Source organism: Lissotriton vulgaris, chromosome 4_1 (genome assembly GCF_964263255.1).
Source record: "Lissotriton vulgaris chromosome 4_1, aLisVul1.2, whole genome shotgun sequence".
In the NCBI taxonomy this organism is placed as follows: Eukaryota; Metazoa; Chordata; class Amphibia; order Caudata; family Salamandridae; genus Lissotriton; species Lissotriton vulgaris.
The window spans coordinates 384,357,731-384,379,263 of NC_141691.1; positions in this window are offsets into that span (position 1 = coordinate 384,357,731).

The following is a 21,533-nucleotide window of genomic DNA, read 5'->3' on the forward strand; positions in this document are numbered from 1 at the left end:
CCTGGCTTCAAAATGGCCCCTTGACCCCACCACATGGCCAGGCCCTGCCTGTTCCAGGCCTCAAGATGGCCCCCACCCACATAGCCAAGCCCCCAAAAAGTAAAAAAACACTCAAAAATCACCACAATCCCACGCCATCCATGCCCTCAATGTTGTTTAAATTCAAGACACCCCAGAGACAGACTAGGCCTATGCACCACTGAGTAGCCCTTGGGAATAATGGTTGAAAGCAAGGCAAAGTGGGTGCAGGCCTGAGCACACTGCCTGCCTTCAAAATGGCCCATTGACCCCCACCACATGGCCAGGCCCTGCCGGTACTAGGCCTCAAGATGGCTCCCACCCGCATGGCCAGGCTCCAACAACACCCCAAAAAGTAAAAAAAAACACTCAAAAATCACCACAATCCCACGCCATCCATGCCCTCAATGTTGTTTAAATTCAAGACACCCCAGAGACAGACTTGGCCTATGCACCACTGAGTAGCCCTTGGGCATAATGGTTGAAAGCAAGGCAAAGTGGGTGCAGGCCTGAGCACACTGCCTGGCTTCAAAATGGCCCCTTGACCCCACCACATGGCCAGGCCCTGCCTGTACCAGGCCTCAAGATGGCCCCCACCCACATAGCCAAGCCCCCAAAAAGTAAAAAAACACTCAAAAATCACCACAATCCCACGCCATCCATGCCCTCAATGTTGTTTAAATTCAAGACACCCCAGAGACAGACTAGGCCTATGCACCACTGAGTAGCCCTTGGGCATAATGGTTGAAAGCAAGGCAAAGTGGGTGCAGGCCTGAGCACACTGCCTGGCTTCAAAATGGCCCCTTGACCCCACCACATGGCCAGGCCCTGCCTGTACCAGGCCTCAAGATGGCCCCCACCCACATAGCCAAGCCCCCAAAAAGTAAAAAAACACTCAAAAATCACCACAATCCCACGCCATCCATGCCCTCAATGTTGTTTAAATTCAAGACACCCCAGAGACAGACTAGGCCTATGCACCACTGAGTAGCCCTTGGGAATAATGGTTGAAAGCAAGGCAAAGTGGGTGCAGGCCTGAGCACACTGCCTGCCTTCAAAATGGCCCCTTGACCCCCACCACATGGCCAGGCCCTGCCTGTACCAGGCCTCAAGATGTCCCCCACCCACATGGCCAGGCCCCAATAACACCCCCAAAAAATCGAAAAACACTCAAGAATCACCACAATCCCATGCCATCCATGCCCTCAATGATGTTTAAATTCAAGACACCCCATAAAAAGACTAGGCCCATGCACCACTGAGTAGCCCTTGGGCATAATGGTTGAAAGAAAGGCAAAGTGGGTGCAGGCCTGAGCACACTGCCTGCCTTCGAAATGGCCCCTTGACCCCCACCACGTTGCCAGGCCCTGCCTGTACCAGGCCTCAAGATGGCCCCCACCCACATGGCCAGGCCCCAACAACACCCCAAAAAGTTGAAAAACACACAAAAATCACCACAATCCAATGCGATCCATGCACCAATGATGTTTACATTCAAGACACCCCACAGAAAGACTTGGTCCATGCACCACTGAGTACCCCTGGGCCTAATGGAAGAAAGCAAGGCAAACTGGGTGCAGGCCTGAGCACACTGCCTAGCTTCAAAATGGGCCCTTGACACCCAGCCACATGGCCAGGCCTGCCTGTACCAGGCCTAAAGATGGCCCCCACCCCATGGCCAGGCACCAACAACACCCCCAAATAGTCGAAAAACACTAAAAAATCAACACAATCCCATGCCATCCACGCCCTCAATGATGTTTAAATTCAAGACACCCCAGAGAAAGCCTAGGCGCATGCACCACTGAGTAGCCCCTGGGCATAATGGTTGAAAGCAAGGCAAAGTGGGTGCAGGCCTGAGCACACTGCCTGCCTTCAAAATGGCCCCTTGACCCCCACCACATGGCCAGGCCCTGCCTGTACCAGGCCTCAAGATGACCCCCACCCACATGGCCAGGCCCCAACAACACCCCCAAAAAGTTGAAAAACACTCAAAAATCACCACAATCCCATGCCATCCATGCCCTCAATGACGTTTAAATTCAATACATGCCAGAGAAAGACTAGGCCCATGCACCACTGAGTAGCCCTTGGGCATAATGGTTGAAATCAAGGCATAGGGGGTGCAGGCCTGAGCACACTGCCTGCCTTCAAAATGGCCCCTTGACCCCCACCACATGGCCAGGCCCTGCCTATACCAGGCCTCAAGATGGCCTCCACCCACATGGCCAGGCCCCAAAAACACCCCCAAAAAGTCAAAAAACACTCAAAAATCACCACAATCCCATGCCATCCATGCCCTCAATGATGTTTAAATTCAAGACACCCCAGAGAAAGACTAGGCCCATGCACCACAGAGTCGCCCTTGGGCATAATGGTTGAAAGCAAGGCAAAGTGGGTGCAGGCCTGAGCACACTATCTGCCTTCAAAATGGCCCCTTGACCCCCACCACATGGCCAGGCCCAGCCTGTACCAGGCCTCAAGATGGCCCCCTTCCACATGGCCAGGCCCCAACAACACCCCAAAAAGTAAAAAAACACACAAAAATCACCACAATCCAATGCCGACCATGCCCTCAATGATGTTTACATTCAAGACTTCCCGCAGAAAGACTAGGCCCATGCACCAATGAGTACCCCTGGGCCTAATGGAAGAAAGCAAGGCAAACTGGGTGCAGGCCTGAGCACACTGCCTGGCTTCAAAATGGCCCCTTGACCCCCACCACATGGCCAGGCCCTGCCTGTACCAGGCCTCAAGATGTCCCCCACCCGCATGACCAGGCCCCAATAACACCCCCAAAAAATCGAAAAACACTCAAGAATCACCACAATCCCATGCCATCCATGCCCTCAATGATGTTTAAATTCAAGACACCCCATAGAAAGACTAGGCCATGCACCACTGAGTAACCCTTGGGCATAATGGTTGAAAGAAAGTCAAAGTGGGTGCAGGCCTGAGCACACTGCCTGCCTTCGAAATGGCCCCTTGACCCCCACCACGTTGCCAGGCCCTGCCTGTACCAGGCCTCAAGAAGGCCCCCACCCACATGGCCAGGCCCCAAAAACACCTCAAAAAGTCAAAAAACACACAAAAATCACCACAATCCAATGCCATCCATGCCCCCAATGATGTTTACATTCAAGACACCCCACAGAAAGACTTGGTCCATGCACCACTGAGTACCCCTGGGCCTAATGGAAGAAAGCAAGGCAAACTGGGTGCAGGCCTGAGCACACTGCCTAGCTTCAAAATGGGCCCTTGACCCCCAGCCACATGGCCAGGCCTGCCTGTACCAGGCCTCAAGATGGCCTCCACCCCATGGCCAGGCACCAACAACACCCCAAATAGTCGAAAAACACTCAAAAATCAACACAATCCCATGCCATCCACGCCCTCAATGATTTTTTTTTTTTTTTTTTTTTTATCCTCATTTGCCGTCTTGCCGCCCATTCTTCTTTCTAATCCACCACTGGGCTGTTATTGTCTCTTAGGCTGGATTTAGAGTAATGGGGCGTAGACAACACATATTTTTGGGTCTGGCCTTCCTCTAAACTATCCTTCTTGACCCCCTGACCCAACATGTGTGTCCTCCACCAACTCTTTTTATCGTCCTGGGATGGTTCATATACCAGCGAGACAGGCACGGGCTTAATCATTGGACTTTAACATAAACTTAACTTTAACCAAACTTTAGCAGGAAGGGTATCCAAAATCCTCTATTTCTTTTAGATCGGTCTAACATATCAAGCTTAGCCATGTACCTCATAGCTAAAACCCAGTCTAATAAAGTGGGGCTAAGTGGTGAGACCCAAAGTTTACATATCTCTCGACGTGCCAACAACATAGCATAAAAAATAAGTCTGACATTATTATTCAAAAATCTATTTTGTAAATCAATTCTCCCAGTAATAATTAATTCAGGGCTTACCTCAATGGGTTGGTTCAAAGATTTGGAGAGAGAATTACTCACGTCAAAACAGAATTTCTTGATATTTGGGCAAGACACAAACATGTGTAGGTCATCAACATTTGGAGCTTTACATTTTGGACATCCAACAATCCCTCCATCTTTAAATTTAGAGAGCCTATACGGAGACCAGTACGCCCTGTGGATAGTAAACAAAAGATTTCGCCTTAGGTTTGCCGGTTTAACAATTCTATATAGCATGCACATAGTTACTTGCCATTGGTCTTCTGTCGCGATCCTTGGCAAGCTTTCCTTCCACAGGGTCTCTGGTAGATCAAATGTTCCATCCTCCATATCTAGTATTCGCCAATACCAGAAAGCTACTTCCTTCTCGAATGCCCCTGTCTCCAACTTTGACTCAAACTCATTTTCCACTCCAATCTCTACTTCCAAATGGCTTGCCCAGCTTTGGATCTGTAAGTATTTATATTTTGAAAAAACTGGGCCCCACTTTTTCTGGCAAATACCCCAAGGAATTAAATTGCCGTCTTGAAACAAGTCCTTCCACCTTTGCAAATCAGGTTCCTTTTTCAGGAGAACCCCATATTGGGGCACTATAGCTGAAATACGAAAGCTTAGATAATTTCCTGATCTTATACCATATCTCAGCCAATTCTCTCAAAGTCTTGAGTTTCACCTTTTTGAAAAACTTAGGGTCTCCAAACTTATACAAAAAACCAAACTCATGATGACCTGATCTCTTTAGCATTATCTCAAAAAGTCCTCCGATCTGAGAACTAGCAGGGGTACCCAACAAAATCCTGCAGTTTTTTAAACAAAAAGCCCATGCATATATTCGTATGTCCGAAGCCGCCAACCCTCCTTTTTCAACTTTCCTCCTTATTTTCTTCCATGCGATTCGAGAGGTCTTTGACGCCCAGATAAACGATGTTATCATGCTTTGTAGCTTCGCCAGCCATTCCTTTTTAAAGCCCAGCGGAATAGTCTCAAACAAAAAAGTAATCTTAGGTACAATCACCATCTTTACAAGATTAGATCTTCCATATATTGACAGGGGTAGATTCATCCAGCCTTTTAACGTGTCACTAACCTCTTTCTTCACCCTATCAAAATTAGTTTTTGCCAAATCCTCAATTTTCTGAGTAATCCTAACTTCCAGATACCTCATTTCTTTTGTTATTTTTACACCTTCAGTGTTAAGATTCCAAGTCATTATTTCAGTTTTATCCTGATTTAACTGATTTCCAGAAATCTTACCGAACTCCTTTGTCGTATTCACTAAATTTTCCAAAGTTCCCACTAAATTAGTAGAATAAACAATAATATCGTCCGCATATAACCCAAGTTTCTTGGACCAATCCATCACAACAAAGGGGGATATCTCTACTGAAGCTCTAATTTTGCATGCAAGAGGCTCTATATATATATTGAAGAGTAGCGGTGATAAGGGGCATCCTTGTCGGGTGCCCCGCATTACTCTAATAGGAAGCGTAAGGGTTCCGTTTACAAGTACTCTTGATGTTGGTGCACAGTACAAAGAAAAGATAGATTGTGTGAACTTATCTCCTAAATTAAGATGGTGCAAAAGAGTTTTTAAATATACAAAATTGACTCGATCAAAAGCCTTGGCAGCATCTAACGCAATCACTGCCAAGGGGTAACCACGCCCTCAATGATGTTTAAATTCAAGACACCCCAGAGAAAGCCTAGGCGCATGCACCACTGAGTAGCCCCTGGGCATAATGGTTGAAAGCAAGGCAAAGTGGGTGCAGGCCTGAGCACACTGCCTGCCTTCAAAATGGCCCCTTGACCCCCACCACATGGCCAGGCCCTGCCTGTACCAGGCCTCAAGATGACCCCCACCCACATGGCCAGGCCCCAACAACACCCCCAAAAAGTTGAAAAACACTCAAAAATCACCACAATCCCATGCCATCCATGCCCTCAATGACGTTTAAATTCAATACACGCCAGAGAAAGACTAGGCCCATGCACCACTGAGTAGCCCTTGGGCATAATGGTTGAAATCAAGGCATAGGGGGTGCAGGCCTGAGCACACTGCCTGCCTTCAAAATGGCCCCTGACCCCCACCACATGGCCAGGCCCTGCCTATACCAGGCCTCAAGATGGCCTCCACCCACATGGCCAGGCCCCAAAAACACCCCCAAAAAGTCGGAAAACACTCAAAAATCACCACAATCCCATGCCATCCATGCCCTCAATGATGTTTAAATTCAAGACACCCCAGAGAAAGACTAGGCCCATGCACCACAGAGTCGCCCTTGGGCATAATGGTTGAAAGCAAGGCAAAGTGGGTGCAGGCCTGAGCACACTATCTGCCTTCAAAATGGCCCCTTGACCCCCACCACATGGCCAGGCCCAGCCTGTACCAGGCCTCAAGATGGCCCCCTTCCACATGGCCAGGCCCCAACAACACCCCAAAAAGTAAAAAAACACACAAAAATCACCACAATCCAATGCCGTCCATGCCCTCAATGATGTTTACATTCAAGACACCCAACAGAAAGACTAGGCCCATGCACCAATGAGTACCCCTGGGCCTAATAGAAGAAAGCAAGGCAAACTGGGTGCAGGCCTGAGCACACTGCCTGGCTTCAAAATGGGTCCTTGACACCCAGCCACATGGCCAGGCCCTGCCTGTACCAGGCCTCAAGATGTCCCCCACACACATGGCCAGGCCCCAACAACACCCCCACAAAGTCGAAAAACACTCAAAAATCAGCACAATCCCATGCCATCCATGCCCTCAATGATGTTTAAATTCAAGACACCCCAGAGAAAGACTAGGCCCATGCACCACTGAGTAGCCCTTGGGCATAATGGTTGAAAGCAATGCAAAGTGGGTGCAGGCCTGAGCACACTATCTGCCTTCAAAATGGCCCATTGACCCCCACCACATGGCCAGGCCCTGCCTGTACCAGGCCTCAAGATGGCCCCACCCACATGGCCAGGCCCCAACACCCCAAAAAGTCAAAAAACACACAAAAATCACCACAATCCAATGCCGTCCATGCCCTCAATGATGTTTACATTCAAGACACCCCACAGAAAGACTTGGTCCATGCACCACTGAGTACCCCTAGGCCTAACGGAAGGAAGCAATGCAAACTGGGTGCAGGCCTGAGCACACTGCCTGGCTTCGAAATGGGTCCTTGACACCCAGCCACATGGCCAGGCCCTGCCTGTACCAGGCCTCAAGATGGCCCCCACCCACATGGCCAGGCCCCAACAACACCCCCAAAAATTTGAAAAACACTCAAAAATCACCACAATCCCATGCCATCCATGCCCTCAATGATGTTTAAATTCAAGACACCCCAGAGAAAGACTAGGCCCATGGACCACTGAGTAGCCCTTGGGCATAATGGTTGAAAGCAAGGCAAAGTGGGTGCAGGCCTGAGCACACTGCCTGCCTTCAAAATAGCCTCTTGACCCCCACCACTGGGCCAAGCCCTGCCTGTACCAGGCCTCAAGATGGCCCCACCCACATGGCCAGGCCCCAACAACACCCCCAAAAAGTCGAAAAACACTCAAAAATCACCACAATCCCATGCCATCCATGACCTCAATGATGTTTAAATTCAAGACAACCCAGAGAAAGACTAGGCCCATGCACCACTGAGTACCCCTGGGCCTACTGGCTAGTGAGGCTTTACAGGCACCCCAAAAATAAAACAAAAAACGACATATAACAGTGAGCGATATTCCATGACATAAATAAGAATTAAGTTTAAAAAAAATCACAGAAACAGTTGCATCATGCACCCATGACTAACCCTGGGCCTACTGGATACTGTGGTTAGCTACCCACCACAATATATATTTTCTTGAAGTTGTGAAAAAAGTTTTAGAACTGGAGTTGCCTCAACTGCAATGCCCCAAACGAACAACACCAACTTACTTGTAAAATCTCAAGTCCAAAAGAGATCCAGAATTCCAAAGTCCAAAAAGTCCTCAAATACAGATATACAGCAGCAGCCACAAAGAGTAATCCTTACACCTCCAGATCCAAATGAAAAGTGACCAGGACATGGACAAATCACTGGGAGGAGCCTGCTGGACAGGAACAGGAAGTTGGAGACTCTGGGGCACTTCCTTCCTCCCACCCCCCCAAAAAAATGGACTCCTGCACCAAAAAGTGCAGCCAAATGCCAATCTCAGCAGTTATTCTGATTAAAATTATCATTTTCACAAGGTTCATATTTCCTGCAGTGGATTTCTTGTGCAGAATTGCAATTTTTGCAATTTCGGGAACGCGATCTGTTCAAATCTCCCGCCGGAAGTCAGCTGCGCGCCGTCGCGGGTGTTTATGACGTACTCGCGTTGTCAAACTCTCGTCGTGCAAGATGGCAAGCCGCGATGATGCAATTGCGTTTGAAAAACTCTCGTGCGATCACGCAGCAAGATAGAAAATGGCGCAGCACACGCAAAACCGGGAGAAAAACAACATGGCAGGCTCAGAGTCAACGCCGCGCGCGCGATATTGTATTTTTCAAGCGCGACCAAGCAAAATAATTCACAGCTTGTGATTTTGCGGATTATTGGGTAAATTCGCGCGATTCGTGAATCACAAAATCGTCAAAAATCCACAAATTCGTCCGCGAAACGGATTTTATGCCCACGCTTAGTAATTATTTGTTTGGTCTTTTATTTTATGTAGTACCTCAACATAGGTTGTTTGCTGTTTGTTGGGTAGTAGGGTATGTATGAAGGGAATATTGCAATTTTGATAGTGTCCATGGATGTTGTATAATTGGTAGAAAGGTTTTGGGCATACTAAGAATGTACCATCCATCATCCATGTTTCGCATTGGTGTAGTTTCACTATATTGTCTGCTGTAGCAAACATTATAATTCTTTTTTCTTTATATAGCTTGTCGTATAGGATGAACGGTTCGTCATTATAAGTTAATTTTAGTTCAGGTGGAACATGGACTTCCACAAAGGTTTTGGGGCAGGTGGTGTAGCTGCAGTTGTTCTTTTTTGCCTAGCTATTGGCCTTTTTAGAGATTCTATAGAAGGGAGTTGGCTTGATGCATGTTGGGGGGGAGTTTTTAAAGGTTCTTTAAGAATAGTTGTAGATGGGAGGTCTGTGCTTGTGCTTGCTTCTTTTAGTGAGTCAAGCATTTGTCTAATTTCTATGTCTGTCACCTTGTGAGGGTGGTTATGTTCTGTTGAATTAGTTACAGTTGTTTCCTGTGTTATAGCTCGACCATAACATTTATTACTGTAATATTTGCTGCATTTCCAGAAAACTTTCAATTCATGCTGTTTTTCTTGGGTATATGTATAGCCCATATAACAAAGAAGCATTTTGCCTTTCTGTGAAGTTATACATTTGGCTCCGTCTGTCATTTTTCTGTTTTCTTTCTACAGTAAATAAATGTTGCATAGAGAAATTTAGTATTATTTATGTTCATCCTTTGCATTCATCACATTTTCACATTATATTTACCTGTTTCTCAGTTGTTTGGAGGGCTTTGCTGTGTTTTAGGATGCTTTTCTTCTCTGTTTTGTTTTGTTGATGGTTCTGTTGGGTAAATAAAAAAAGATTTATTGTATATGTTTTGTTTAGCATTATTTGATTTCTTTCCATATGGACGTTTTCTTGCTAACTTTTCTTTTAGGAGTTGCCTCTGTTATTTTAGTTTGTATACTTACTTTGTTTTTAGAGTTGATAGGCTTGTAAATGTTGGCCTTTTTTTCTTTAATTTTGATATATCTACAAGACATGGTAAGAATGAAAGAAAGTGGTTAGTTTATTGTTTAATTTATTATTTTTAGTTTTTAGTGCTAAGTGTAGTAGTTATTATAAGGTATTGGTACTTACTTTTCTTTTGTATATCCTTTGTTTGATTGTAGCAGCTTTCTGTTCTGGTGAAAATTTGGCAGAGTTTCCCTTTCTTAACGTTTTGTGGCACAAAGTAGTATCTAATAGTGTGTTTTCTTTCTAATAATGCGTTGGTTGTTTTGATTGGTCTGTTTAAATCTTTGGTGTATTTTATTGGTTGCTTGAGACATTTTGAATTTTTTTGGTAGTTATGTTGTTTGTATGGGAGGTGCCAATAATTGTATTTTTTATTGTGGAGCTTTTTTTCCTTTCTTTTTATTTAATATTGTTTTTTAGTGTGAGATGTATAATGTTTTATATGCATATATTATGTGAAGGTATTGTATTATAAAAATGTTATTTATGATAAAAATGTTGATGTTTATTTATTCATTGATTATAGTAGTTTTAATTTTATATAAGTATGGTGATTTATCTTTCTATTTACTATGTTTTTTTCGTGATATATTCTGTTTTTTATGATGTATAGAGAAGTCGATAATTTTATTTAGCGATATTTTAGTGGTCTATATTTTTTTCGATATTTTTGCTTATGGCTTTATATGTGTTGAAAGGCGATATATATGTTGTGCGATATTTTTTACGGTCGATAATGTTGTGTCGATTTATTTTAGGTGCGATATTGTTGACTCAATATTTATGTCGTTTTTTGTTTCAGTATTGGTAGTCGATGTTTTTGTAGTTGATGATTTTTCGGCAAACTTTTTGGTACTCGATATTCGGTCTATCGATATTGTTTCAGTGATCCCAGCTAGTCACCTGCGGTATTAAAGAATAATATTGTTTGTGACATTCACAAGTGCAGCTACGGGGGGAAGAAGGGATTTTCATGGAGCGCCCCATCAACATTTCATAGAGGAGAGCTGTATTCTTCTAGTGTGTACAATTCTGAGGCACAGCAAAAAAACTATTGAATATGCCTCAGGCCATTGTAGTGAGGTAGAGGCACACTCCTTTTCTATCCTTGACTTCAACCTTGATTAGCACCACCACTTCTGATGTGATTGGTCTTTAGCTACAATGACATTTATGGTTGATTTTTAGGGCTATGCAGAGTACCTTCAGTATTTCACTTTTGATGTGTGTCTATGATTTGAATCTAAAGAAACTGGCCTTAATCGAGGGATGAATTCCCTCAATAATAGTTTAGCTACAGTGAACTATCATATTTTCTAATTAGGTATGCACCTACACTCCTGGAGAAAATATCCCCCCCCCCCACTAAGATATACTTTAATCCATTACAGACAGGCATTTTGATAAAATCTTCTAGCATGAGATTGAATGGGCCGTAGGACCTTCCTACGTGACTTATGATCACAACTGTTTTCTTGTTAGGATTAATTGCTGACACATAATACATCTGTGATGCAACTGTTTTTAACCATGGACCTAAAAGGGGGGTTAAAGCAATATTTTTCAAATGTGTCAATCATCCCATCTCTCCCAACATGAGTAGGGCCATGAAAGCTTCCGCCCATTTCAGACAACATTGAATTTGGTATACATCCTGCTCCTACTTCTCTTTCTCATCATCAGGTGCTTCTCTGAGCTTATTGATTGTCCGTACTGTTGTCAACAACATATTGGCTATTGGTCACTGTTGGTTGTACATGATTCTAAAAGAATCAGATGTCAGAAACCCCTTTGCAACTGTAACTACTCAAAGTCATGGACCACTGCAAAACCGTTCTGGCTTGCAGTGGACTGTTATCTTTCATATAGATACCCCAATATAGGCTCAGGTCACCTAACCTTTTACCTTCATTCACCCCTACCATTACACTACATAACAGTTTTAGTACTGATCTTTTACCTAGTTACGGTATTGCCCAAATGACATGAGGTTTTCTCTGGAAACTAGCCTCATTCTTTATGCATGATAATTCTTGGAATCACAGGAGGATACCATATCCTGCATAATACCTATGTACAAGGGTCATTCCTTCCAGCATCCTAGTCCAGCATGACACAGCAAGGGAAAACCCCTAAGGGTACCACTTTGGGTATCTATACACACCATATCTTGCTGAGGTAATTAGAGGAGAAACAGGACTTCCATGCGGATACACTGACACAAGACGATGAGGTTACTGAACGCAGACACTCCAGCTCGCAGTGCTCTGACATCCCTTACGGGGTGTCCATCCCGAGAACAATACGGGTCCCACAGTCTCTTACTTTAGGTAATGGGGTTGGTGTTATCCTAGAGGGATTCTTGGCTTTTACACCTACATACCTGCCAGGTACACTTAGGTAAATCTAGTTTAGGATCGCATTGTAGGAGAACGCATTCTACTGTTATGTATTTTATATACTTGCCGGTATTCACTGTTTTAGCACAATGGTAGAAATGTACCATCCTTTTACTCTGTTAGTGCTTATAATCAGTTACATCTGTTACTGTCTTCAAACTGTGGGGCGCGACCCCCAGGGGGGCTATGGAGTGGTGTGAAGGGGGTCGTGCATTCAGAGTCACAGTCTGCCCTGGCCTCCAGGGCTTCAGCCCCCCTCTTTCCCCATCCTCTGTCTCAGCCCGGGCTGCTGCAGTGAAACTCGAGCTGCTGGGGGCTCGGCTGGGCATTGTCTGGAGTCTTATCTCCGGCATGCCCGAGTTTTTCACAGGTCTTTAAAGACCATTAGCATCTTTACATGCCTTTGTAAACTGGTTACAGAGGCTTAATGTTTTTTATGGTTCCAGTACCCTCTGTGCCCCCACTCTGCCTATTCCTTACATTTGTATTTTTACACTTCTTGCTGTAGTGTGAGAATGTATTTAATGAAAAGGAATATAAAGTTGGGTTGCCAAAAGCAAAATGCCTGCTCTTGACACTAAATAGAGTTATACATACAAAAGTATGTATTAATTAGTTATGTGACTTTTCTGTCTTTGTTCTCTTTAATTTTCAGCCATGGATCATTGAGTCAGCCCTAGAACACAATTAAAAGTGACACAATTAAAAGTGCTTTCTATTTATATTTGCTGTTCTAAGTATTCACAGATAAGTGCTAAAAATACAGCTTTAGGTGACTGCTTATTTCTGGGCCATCAAAATAATGAGCTGGTAACCCTAATCATAAGACTGGAAGTTTGTTGCAGGATCAGCACATTATTTATTTCCTCCCCCCTCACCCTTGATTAATGCCATTATAGCAATAGTTTAACTTATATCGGAAACCCTACACTTCAAGTTTCTGGGAATACACCCTGCTTTCAGACAACTCACTTCTCATTCTCGCCTTCACTTTCACGCTCACCCTGCACTCATAGCGATCACAATGCACTCACACTGATCGCCATGCACTCACACTGATCGCCATGCACTCACACTGATCGCCATGCACTCACACTGATCGCCATGCACTCAAAATTATCGCCATGCAGTCACAGCGATCGCCATGCACTCACAGCGATCACAATGCACTCACACTGATCACAATGCACTCACACTGATCACAATGCACACACTGATCACAATGCACTCGCATTGATCACCATGCACTCATAGCGATCACAATGCACTCACACTCATCACAATGCACTCACACTGATCACCATGCACTCACACTATTCACCCACTAACCCTGCACTCACACTGATCACTGTGCACTCACACTGATCACCGTGCACTCACACTGATCACCATGCACTTACACTGATCACCATGCACTCAAACTGCTCACCATGCACTCACACCATTCACCCGCTCACCCTGCACTCACAGTGATCACAATGCGCTCACATAGATCACAATGCACTCACAACATTTACCCACTCACCCTGCACTCACAGCGATCACAATGCACTCACACTGATCACAATGCACTCACACCATTCACCCGCTCACCCTGCATTCACAGTGATCACAATGCACTCACAGTGATCACAATGCACTCACACTGATCACCATGCACTCACAACATTCACCCGCTAACCCTGCTCTCACAGTGATCACTCTGCACTAAAAATGTGCTTGCATTGTTCACTCTGTACCTCACCATGCAGTCACACGAGCACACTTCTTATCCTGCACTCATGTGACACTTCACTCACCTGTCCCCCCCTCACTGCTCAATCTGTAGCTAACTCAAACAAGGCCATCACTAACCATGCACTAATTTGTCCCACTCTGTACTTACAGCCGAACCTAAATTCATATGGTCACCTCACTCAACCTGTAGTCACTCCTTTCACCCTACTCTCACACTGTTGCATTGCTCTCCGTGCAGTCACATGGGCACTCTTGTCACCCACACAGTGCAGAAGGTTAAAGTACCTGGTACACAGAAGATGTACCATTCCCATCACAGAAGTAAGTGTGAGTAAACTATGAGTATTTTGTCAGAGAGGTGCTATAGAGAGATGAGGTGTATTGTTGGTGAGTGGTAATGAGGGAATTCATGGAGAAGGAGGAAAGACTGTTGCGCCGTGTGCGACCTGTGCTAGGGCCAGACCTAAAGTTTGGGTTTAGTGGATCCCCTGCTTCTGCCTATTATTATTTACATTTGTAGTGCGCTACTGTTACCAAAAGGTGTCCTGGGGCTAATAACCATCTGCCTACAATTTGAGAGAGGGATCCGGGGTTGGGAGAGGAGAGAAGAGAGGGTTCGAAGGAAGGGGTGAGAGCAAAGGGGCATGGGTAAACTGCTTAACTGTGCACAAGACCGCCAGGGTTTGAAGGGACCCTTGCTGCTCCCGGCCATGGCCAGGTGAGCTTCTAATGTGGCAGCGCGTATTCCTGAGGAGTGGGAGGCCCTTCACAAAGGTTGACTAGACATCTTTCTCATGTTAATTGCTGTATTTTGGTTATAAACTGGTACTGATGGGGTGAAATCGTTCCTAAGTGTTACTGTGTTTAAAAAATGTCAAACTAATAAAGCAAAGCTATCCCAAAATACGCAGCATCACAGAACATTATTTAAATTTTCTACTCACACAATTTAGTCAAGCCTGTCGCATAATTTGGTACTCACCTGCCTCATAATTCCAGTAGCCCTGCCTAGAGGTTTAGAAATTTTTGTCAGGAGGGGGTCCTTACGCCTGTAAATGTTGATAGGGGGGGTCTAGGCTTCCAAATGTTTGAAGACCTCTGGTTTCAGCACACCTATTTTACACTACAATGATGCTGGTTCAATAAATGCTTATTGGAAAATGGCCCCACGTTTATTCTGTTTATTTCTCTGAGACAAAGTGAGCACGAGTGACTGAGCAAAAAATATAGCACTGTTTCCACGATCCCTGATGGCACAGAGTTGTCATGTGAGCTAGCTGGTATACAGGCTAACATACCCAGTGGTTATGTCTAGAATCAGTCAGGACACCATTCCTACAGTGTATGTTGTCTAAACGTGCAGGTCCTATATAGGTTTATAGGAACTACACAACAATACATTTGTAATGCTCTAATCATTCTCAAATTAGAGTGGTCAGTTCAGCTACTTGTACTTAGTATACATTGCACAAATAGGATGCTTCCACAATACCAGATGTGGTGTTGTTAGACCTGACAGCCTTGGGTGTCATCTTCCCCCAAACATTTAGTTTTTTCTCCTCCTATTTGCTAAAATGTGTTGTATTTTTTCCTTTAAACATTGCTTGCACTCAATTGGCAAATGCCATTTATTGATATGTCCCTAGTAAAGAGTACCCCGGGTGTAAATTAAATGCTACTAGTTGGCCTGCAGTGCTTAAAGTGCCACCCAGTTAAATAGCCCTTTCAGACATTTCTCAGGCCTGCCATTGCAGTCTGTGTGCAGTTTTAAACTGCCAATTCAACCTGGCAAAATGCACCTATTACGAGGCATTGTCCTCCCTTTTGAATACATATAAGTCACCCCTATGGTAGGCCCTCAACAGCTCATAGGACAGGATACATTGTTTTTAAAAGGTAGGACATGTGCATCAAAGTGCTAAATTCTCTGATAGTGAAAAACTCCCAAATTCATTTTTCAAAGCTGTGAGGCATACCTCCCAAACCCCTCATTTGCCCGCTGTGTAATAGACCTAGTGCACGGGGTTCATGTTACATTACACCTATGGTACTTTATGGTATGCTATGATGTCATGACTTATGTTCCCCCAGCATCCTTATAACTAATGCCCCCCAACACCCTCATGATGAGGCTTACCTAGCTTTCTAAGGTGAGTGGGATCTCGCACAGCGTAGGTAGACAACTTTGTAAAGGTAATGGATTGTGGCGTGCAATCGGGTAGTCCACTGTCTAACCCAACAGTGTGAGCACAAAGCTAGTAAATTCAAGGGTCCCCCTACTGGGAGGGGAACAATCCGGTGCACAGCGTGAGGACCGTAGTCTTATTCCATAGACACATTAATCAAAAGTCTGCATGTGTGTTTTCACACTTTTAATCTTCAGGTGGTGAATATTCATGCATATTCAACTGTATTGTGGTGATATAAGCCACTACAAAGTCTATAATTCAAGCATTGTAATCCTTAACACAAGATCCCGATGCATTTCGGGCAAAGGCCCTTTCTCAAGGGAATGCTCTACAAAAGAAAACAAATGTAACCAGAATGAATCGTCTGAAAGCCAAGTAAATACGCACGATCGAATGCACTAATACATTAGCCGGCTCTTAAGTGGCTAGACAGAAGGTGACGCAAACTATAACTGAAACCGTGTGGTGAATTACAGCAAACCATGCGGCGGTGTCTAAAGTAGTAAAACGAGGAATCCAAAGTAAAGAAAACGGGGTCAGAGTGTGACAACAAACAAACAGTGATAACCGGCGGTAAACAAAAAGCGTCTTAAGCCGTTTCAAACCCGTGTTAAAATCAAAGACACGCGAGCGTGCCAAAGTGCCCTGGAAGGTGCTCCCACAGTTACTCACTTGAAAAGGTTTACCGGGTGACTCGCGGCATGCCAGAATGATGGTGATACGGTAACCAGAGGGTCTGACGCGGGTATACAAACGATCATAGACACAAACAAGGGACTCAATGTGAGGAGTTAGTAGACAGTAAAAAAGGACCAAAGTGTAAAGGCAAGCTGGTGGAAAATAAATGGAAAATAAATCGCCATTGTGGAAGAGACAAAAAACACCATGCATATGGGTAAATGGAAAGATATAGACTCATGATATGTACAAATAAAGACAAGACATAATCATAGGTAACAGAGAAATTCAATTCGATCGTTCAGCCCGTTGGGCTCCATCGTGGAAAGGAAACGGATCCAAAAGTTCTCGCGTTTTAGTAAAGTGTTCTTGTTGTTGTGGGTTGCTGGTACTTGTTCCAGAATCTGAAATTTGAGTTGGGCTACAGTATGTCTGGATTCGGCAAAGTGAGAAGCTACGGTGGATTTCAGATTGTTAGTACGAATGTTGCTTTTATGTTCTAAAATCCGGGTGCGGATTTTTCTTTCAGTGTGCCCCACATAACATTTGCCGCATGGACACTTCAGTAGATAGATGACGTTGTTCGAGTTGCATGTGGCATTCACTTCAAGTTTGATGGGATGCCCTTTCATGGGGTGACAGATGACGTTGCCAGTGATACAGTTGTTACAGTTGGAACAGTTATAACAGGGTCTGAGTCCTTTGTATACCATCTGTGTGTCGTCCTTGTTGGGTTTCGATAGGATTTCTTTTAAGTTTCTACCCCGTGTGAATGCGAAGATCGGAGGTTGATTGAACAAGCCCCTGAAATCTGGTTCCAGGGTGAGGATGGACCAGTGTTTACGGATAATGGCCTGAAAGCGATTGGACGTTTTGGAATATTTGGATACAACAACCAAACGTTCAGATTTGTCTTTTGGTTTTGGTTGCAACAAGGCAGACCTGCTTTTTTTGTCACTTCTTGCCATGGCGAGATCCAATATGGGTGTGGGATATCCTCTTGCTTTCAGTCTGTCAAGAGTATGTTTCATTTGTATCTTGCATTCATCTTCATTGGAAACTATCCGTTTTATCCGTAGGAGTTGAGCATATGGTAGATTGTTCTTGAGACTAGGACGATGGAAACTGCTGTAATGCAGAGTGGAGTTTCTATCTGTAGGTTTCCGATATACAGTGGTGGACCAGTCTCCTTGACTCCTGTGGATTTCCACATCTAGGTAGTGAAAGAGTCTTTCATTGTGTTCCCATGTAAACTGGATTCTGTCATTAAATTGATTCCACGTTTCCATAAAAGCATTCAAAGTGTCTGTGTTGCCTTCCCATAGAAGGAAAATGTCGTCGATGAAACGTAAGTACAGTCGGCCATGTACTTGCCAACTGGACTGGCACAGGATGTAAGACTCCTCAAATTGCCTCATGTAGATATTAGCATAGCATGGAGCTGTCGAATTTCCCATGGCAGTGCCGTTGAGTTGGAGAATCCATTTGTCCTTAATTGAAAAATAGCTGTGATATAGTGTGAATATGGTTAGTTGCATTAGAAATAATTTGAAGTCTGCATCTAAATCTGATGAGGATAGAGCGTCTTCAATGGATTCGATGCCACCATCGTGTGGAATGGAGGTGTAAAGTGAACATACGTCCACTGTACACATAATGAGTTGAGTGTCTCTGAGCTCATTCATGATAGGTTCAATTTTTAGTAAGAAATCAGTAGTGTCTTTGACATGCGATTTGGTGGCTAGAACGAAAGGTTGCAGATATTTGTCCACCACCTGAAGATTAAAAGTGTGAAAACACACATGCAGACTTTTGATTAATGTGTCTATGGAATAAGACTACGGTCCTCACGCTGTGCACCGGATTGTTCCCCTCCCAGTAGGGGGACCCTTGAATTTACTAGCTTACCTAGCTTTCTCAGACCAATGTTTATCCAGCATACTCATGCCTGCTGTTTCGTCAGCACCGTCATGACTGATGTTCCTCCATCACGCTTATGACTGATGCTTCCCCAACACCCATCATTTCAATTATGATTGAATCCGTGCAAGCTTTCCCAGAATCCCATGAGCCAATGCAAAGACTCGCTGTCACTGTTACTTGGGCCTTGGTATTTTTTTCCATTATGCATGTTCGAGCTAAAACATTTGTTTCCTTTTATTTGATTCTAATCAACAAGATGCACATGTCCATTCTGTAAGGTGAAATAGAGTATGTTAGCACGTGTTTTCCCCATGGCACAACAAACTTCCAGTGGGCCATGTGTCCCATTTGCGACATGTGAGATAGCTACTTCCATTGAGCCAACAAGATGGTATATAAACCCCGCCCAAGCCTGATATATGTATCGACCTAGTGCCAAAATCAATATTTCAAGGTATTCTTAGGAGAACCGCACTCTAATCTGAGATTTTGGTTATTCTGTTCTCATGTCGAGCTGCTGATGAACCCTGTAAGTTTGTGTCACTGAATTCAATGTATATCATTGTATGTAGAGACTTCTTAGTGTCCTGATGGTAACTGCACCGTCTTGTTATTTCCAGTGGATTGTGTCATCGCAAAAACAGAGGTTCTAGTCCCGGGCACATACACCTCGCTAACGCAGAAGGTATCAGAAGTGACAGATCCTGTTACACAGTGTCACACAGCGTCAGAGCAGATACAACACAGTAAGTCTTTTTTTATCCTAACAAGCCCACTTTCCTTAGGAAAAGTGTGTGTTAAGTGATTTTGATTCCTAGTTATTTGCTGTCCTCAGGAGGGATAGAAGAACCAGCATTGGCTTCACTGTTGTCTCCATAGTTGGGACATGGTGAGTGTTTTAGATCCAGCAAGGGCTTTAGGGGATGTACAGCACAAAGTTCAGTCTTTGTGGCTAGAAAATCAGTCGTTCAAGGATTAACTTGCCGAATGTCGCCCTCGCCACTCCCCATGAACTTCTGAGGGGGAGCTGGGGCGGTTCCCAATGGTACAAGTTCCTTTTTGCAACCTTCACACTTTGGATACTTGGGAAATCCAACGAGCGCTTCAGTTACCGGAAGTGCTAATCCTATTCATTTCACAGTTACCACTCCAGTCCCAGTGCCTTTGGACCCACCCAAATGATTTTTTAGGGATAGTCACACATTTGCTGCAATCTGGAGGCAGTGCCAGTTGCAGTTTCTTTTTTCTACTGGAGCCTTTCCCGCAAATGCAACTAGAGTTGCATTTACCATATCCTATCTCAGGGGGCAGCTGATAATTGGGCTATTCCACTCATAGAAAATAATGACCCAGATTTTGGAAGGTGTAAAGACATGATCCAACGTCTCTTTGCCAAGCCATCTTTTGTCCTGATGAGCAAAAATGGGTTGTTAAACCTACGTAGTGCAATAAAGATCTTCTTACCTACGCGACTGCCATTGGTAAATTAATTAAGGAAAGCCAGTGGGCAGAGAAAAAAGAACCTACCTCTTTTATAGAGGTTTAAGAGATGATTTAAAGGATTCTCAGATGCAAGTTGTAGCCTCTGGTTGTTACGAGTTGATTGATTTAGTTGTCAGGTTTGACTATAAGTTAAATGAACGAAAGGGGGAACATCCCTGAGGCGATCCCAGACTACTAGTTGTGCAGTATGAGCGTAAAGAGACAGAGTCTAAGGATCACAACACTAAAGAACTAATGCCGATTGGGGGCTTGCGCGGTCCTCTGACTGCAGAGGAAAAAGAAAGTTGAAAGAAATGAATCCTGCGTGTGTACTGCAATAAAGTGGTGCATTTTAACAAGAATGTTCCGCAGAACCAAAGGGAATTTGGAAGACTAGTGTCTTGACATCTGACATGGTACAGGAAAACTAGAAATCCCAGTTGGCATAGGGGTCAATCAGTGGGGTGTGGTTCTTGAACCAACCCCAACATTACTTGGCTAATACTTCGCATTAGGTTCCACAATATTTAATGATACTAATCACCCTTGTCACTTCATCCCAGCAGATACAGTTTCTACCAATGCTGTTAGATTCTATGGCACCCAGAAACTTCGTAGGTCTAGCCTTGGTCTGTTGTTACATATCCCACAGGTTAGGAAAGTTGAGCCAGCGCATGTTCGAACCATGGATGGCTCTGAGCTCTGTTCTGGGATCACTGTATAGCATTGATTCCATTCGCTTTAGTGTGTGAGAATGGGCATATCTAGACCTTCACCTTTGATCTCCAAGTCACACTTACTTTTGGCACTATTTTAGGGATCCGTTAGCTTCAACTGTATAATCCTGTGCTTGACTGCTCCCTATAACGTGTCTCCTTGGGATCCCTTTCTGTCGAACTCATTGCTATAATGAGGCACATGAACCTCCACCCCTTTTGCCTTTTGCAGCCTCTAAACCAGGCCCTTTGAAACAGCTTCCAGTAGAATACCAGGACTTCCAAGATTTCTTTAAAGAACACTGTGCTACCTCCCCATAGGGAATTTGATACTTGTATTTATTTAATTCCGGGTGCAGCACTACCCTGCAGTCGCATTCACACTCTCTTGGAGACAAAGACAGAACACTATACTGAAAATAACTAGATGACATGCTAGCCTTAGGGTTTTTATGACATTCTGTCTCTCCTGTGTCATCGGCAGTTTGCGGTCATGCCTAGACTACAGAATAGTGATCAAAGTGACAGTAAAAAACAGATTTCCATTGCTGTTAATTCCTGACTAGTTAGATCAGATTTGGAAATCCTCGGTGTACAGCAATCTGGACTGAAGCGGCGCATGCCACCTTCTTGGTGTAAAAGAGGGTGACAAATGTAAGACAGCCTTTCGGACTAAGTTTGAACTTTTTGAAAGCACAGTTATGCCATTTGCGTTGTGTAATGGCCCAGCGGCCT